Source organism: Mustela putorius, unplaced genomic scaffold, assembly GCF_011764305.1.
Source record: "Mustela putorius furo isolate JIRA1106 unplaced genomic scaffold, ASM1176430v1.1 tig00000095_pilon_pilon_pilon, whole genome shotgun sequence".
NCBI lineage: Eukaryota > Metazoa > Chordata > Mammalia > Carnivora > Mustelidae > Mustela > Mustela putorius.
In genome coordinates this window covers 1594960-1598972 of record NW_025421280.1, presented here as the reverse complement: position 1 = coordinate 1598972, position 4013 = coordinate 1594960, and the positions used below count along the sequence as shown (strand labels likewise).

General features: G+C 48.8%; 1 long non-coding RNA gene across 1 annotated transcript; it reads left to right on the top strand.

The window, feature by feature from the left end:
- The first annotated feature begins 378 nt into the window (after positions 1-378).
- LOC101687832 lies at positions 379-3764 on the top strand. The gene is made up of 4 exons (XR_198416.2): positions 379-502; positions 1355-1408; positions 3271-3396; positions 3675-3764. It is a non-coding gene; the product is annotated as an uncharacterized LOC101687832 (long non-coding RNA).
- Positions 3765-4013: the final 249 nt, after the last annotated feature.

The following is a 4013-nucleotide window of genomic DNA, read 5'->3' as shown; positions in this document are numbered from 1 at the left end:
GCTCTCAGCAGGGCCTGGGAGGGGGCACGCCCAGATATGCGGCTGAGCAGTCCCTGAGAGGGGACTGCCAAGGACACTTCACACTGTGCTCCTGAGGAGAGAGGGGCAGCACAGAGAGGGAGCTGGGGAGGGGGTTTCCAACAGAGTCATAATGGTCTGGGGTTCCCACAAAGTACCCCGTTGTCCAGGAAGTTGAGAAGCGTGATAACAAACGAACTGTGAGTTTTTAACAAAGACATTCCTTGAACCTGAGAGATGATTAAATGGCCGGGGTGTGGGGTGGGCGCTGTCAGGCGGGACTCCAGTGTCATAAGCAGACAAGCTCTGCTCATTGTGCAGAAAAAAGTTCTAGAACTAGTTACTCCCACAAGGGAGGTCAGAAGCAGAAGGTACATCCCTGCCACTCCTCTGGACAAATACCTTCTTTGATGACCGCACACATCTCCAGTTCTCGAAAACAGCCCCCTGCTTGTGTTCAGTGTTCCTGGCCTTTGTCAACAAGGTCAGCTTCCGAACTGGTCCTTTCTAGAGATGACCGGGAAAATTCCAGCAAGGAGCAAAGAGTGGTAGGAGAACGGGAGAACAGGACTGGTCAAGTAGAAAGAGAATAATCCTGATTTTAGCCTATAACATCTTGTAGTTGGGTCCACACTGAGTTGAAAACAAGGGGATTGGAAGGGTTTTAGTCACCAGATTGCTCCTACTGCTCTGGGTGGATGGGAAATTTTAGCACGTCTTAACCAGGATTGAGAGCACAAGACATCCAGTAGCCTTAGAGTCACTGGTGTAAGAATGTGTGTGTGCATGTGTGTGTGTGTGCCTGTGTACGCACTTACACATGGGTGGTAGTGGGATGGAGATCAGAAGGTGGGCCAGGCTCAACTTTTCAGTAACAGTGAATAATTCCTGAGCATTTACCATAGCCAGACATCCTGTCTTCATTTGGGTTCCCCCAAAACCAAAGCCCGAGAAAAGGATCTAGGATCTTAGGATCTAGGATCTAAGTTTCTTTAAGAGATGATCTCAGGAGCTGGGGGAGGGAGCGGTGAAAGATAGCCAGGAATGGGGAAATGTTGATACAAGGTGAATTAGTAAGGTGACCCCTCCAAACCTCCTCCCAGAACTGCCTGCCCTCAGGACCGGGCTGATGGGCCATTTGTCACCCGGAGCCTGCTGCCTCTGACTGGAGACTGCTCCTGGGGGCAGATGCTTAAAGTTTCTGAGATGGTGCTGTGTGCCCTGCCCTGAGGGCAGCCGGAGCCTCGATGCGTGGTGTTGTGTCCAGCGAAAGCCGAGAGCCTAGGGATCCTCATCACAGGATGAAGAAGAACTGATTATTATTTCCATTTTACAGATGAGGAACTGGAGGCCCAGAGAGGTGGAGCTGCATGGACCACTCCGCTGGAAGGTGGCAAAGCCAGAACAGAGGATTCAGTTCATGTCATCTGCCCTTGGCTAGTGACATCTCAGGACACTTAGAATGGATCACAAAGAGGAACATTTCCTGAGCTCCTACCTTATGTCAGACAATGTGATTTCACTGCCCTTGGTGACCCACACCTTGATCCCTAGCAGACTAAGAGGACCCCAAAGCCAGGGGGTGGTCAGGCTCATTACTTGGGACAACCGGAATACTCCAGCACCTCCCTTCACCCCAAAAGGCTCCTTTCTTGGTATCAATCAAAGTCAAATCCAAAATTCCAGGGCTGAAACAGAAATCCAGCACAGCCCCCAGAGCCTAAAGACCCCCTGCAGGGAATGACAGGCAGGCACCTTTCACTTCCCTTGGTCCCCTTGTCATCTACCACGAGATGATCCCTTCTACACGCCCGTCCTTGAGCATCTGGCCTTTGTTTGCACACATCCCTTAATGAGGAGCTCACTACCTCCTTTAGCCAATCAATTTTCACATTTCCAGCTCTATCTTCTTAAAGCATTTTCTGTGACAAACTAATCCTCAAGGACTCCCTGGAGGCAAGAAACAACTGGTGGATAAATACATCTGGGAAAAGCTGTTTATGATAGTACCTTCTTAGTGATTTATACCACAGTAGTATATGCAGGGCTTTAAGAAATACAATGTTGAGATACTTGTTTAATTTTGCTGACTTGAAAATTTCTCAAGTCTGTTTCACTACAGAACACTTTCTTCAAGAATCTATAACCAGGGCAGGTAGGGGTGTAGGGACAGGGTGGGGTGTAGGGACAGGGTGGAGGGGTCCCTGGGTGGCTCATTTGGTTAAGTATCTGCCTTAAGCTCAGATCCTGATCCCAGGGTCCTGGGGCAGAGCCCCAGGTCAGGCTCCTTGCTTGGCAGAGAGCCTGCTTCTCTCTCTGCCCCTCCCCCTGCTTGTGGGGGCTCTCTGTCTCTCAGATGAATAAAGGACATCTAAAATACAACAATAACAACAGGGACACCTGGGTGGCAAGTCAGTCAGTCAACGGTCTGCCTGTGGCTCAGGCCATGATCTGAGGGTCCTGAGATTGAGGCCCCCATCGGGCTCCATGCTCCCTGCTTCTCCCTCTGCCTGCGGCTCCCCCTGCTTGTACTCTCGGTTCTCTCTCTCTGACAAATAACATCTTTAAAAAAGGGGAAAAAAAAAACAACAACAATCTACAGCCTTCCCACAGTACTCTGTATTCTGGAAGCGCTGGGTCAGCAAGCTTCTCCTGGGGGTGGAGTCTCTCTTTCCTGAGGTTCCAGTGATTCCTTCACCTGGCTGTTGCTAAGCTCTGGGGTACAGAGAACAAGCCTGCCCATCCCTCCCCCAACCACTGCAGATCTGAATAACAAAGGTTTAATTCTCCCTGAGCACTTAGGGGGTGTCAGGTGCTGGCTGAGTGCTTTCCATAGGTTACTTCACACCCTCCTTTAATGGATGGAGAAACTAACACAGCTAAGGCAGGAGAGGTGAGGCCGTGTCACACAAGTATGCGCGGCTGGAAGGCAAACCCAGCACCGCATAGGATATCTAGAGAAACACCTGGAAGAATGTCTGGCACAGGATCAGTGTTCAATCATGTTATATGTGTTGTGTTGTTGTTACTATTAATGTCATTATCTAACTGAAGAGGTAGTGCTCTTAACCATTCCTGGTGCCTTGCTGGAACCTTCTGTTCTTTGGATTAAACGTTCTTCACGTTTCCCCAAGTTCATTTGATGTTTCTTCTCCACCATTTCTGCACGCTGTACACATCAGGAAGGACTGAGCACCGAGGCCACAGAGCCTTTCTCAGCTGAAAGCAATCTTCTATTTGCTCTTTCCACAGAAGGACTATTTTCTCTGTCAAATCCTCTGAAATATGGTGGAAATAAATCCTTCAGGAAGACCAGTGAAGGAGAGCAGAGGGAACTGGAGAAAAGCCGTCCAGAAGATGATCATCTCCTAGACCAGGGTCAGCAAACTACAGACCACAGGCCAGATCTGGCCAGCCCAATGCTCTTTGTAATGAAGGTTTTGTTGGAACACAACTGTACTCGTTCATAGATGTATTACCTACAACTGCTTTTTGCACTCAACAACAGAATAGTTACGAAAGAAACCTAAAATATTTACTGTGTGGTTCTTTTTACAGACAAAGTTTGTCAACTCCTGCTTTATCTTGTGGGGAGAAGAAAGGTAGGCTGGTGAGGATTTTGATGAGCCAGGTGTCTGCCTTTTCTTACGTTCCAGATGCTCTTGGAAAAGCCAGCTGGAAGTTGCAGGGGCCCAGAATACTACAGCTTCTAAGAACTTGCAAGTAATAAAGATACAGCTCTCCACCAAGATAAGCTTTCAATCTATTCATGATGGATCAGAGACAAGATATGTGGAGTTCTCTGAAGGCCACTGTATCACTCCAAGGCTAGGTATGTTGGCTCTTGGTGGATCAAGGTATTGGCCTATGTAAAGAGAGACTAGTCAGCAAAGTGGGGTTTGGTCAGCTTTGTTCACTTGGAGAAGAGAGGTCAATGCTGACAGGACTCCATTCATGCACTGCTCCAGGTCGGGGGAGACCTCCAATGGAGGGAG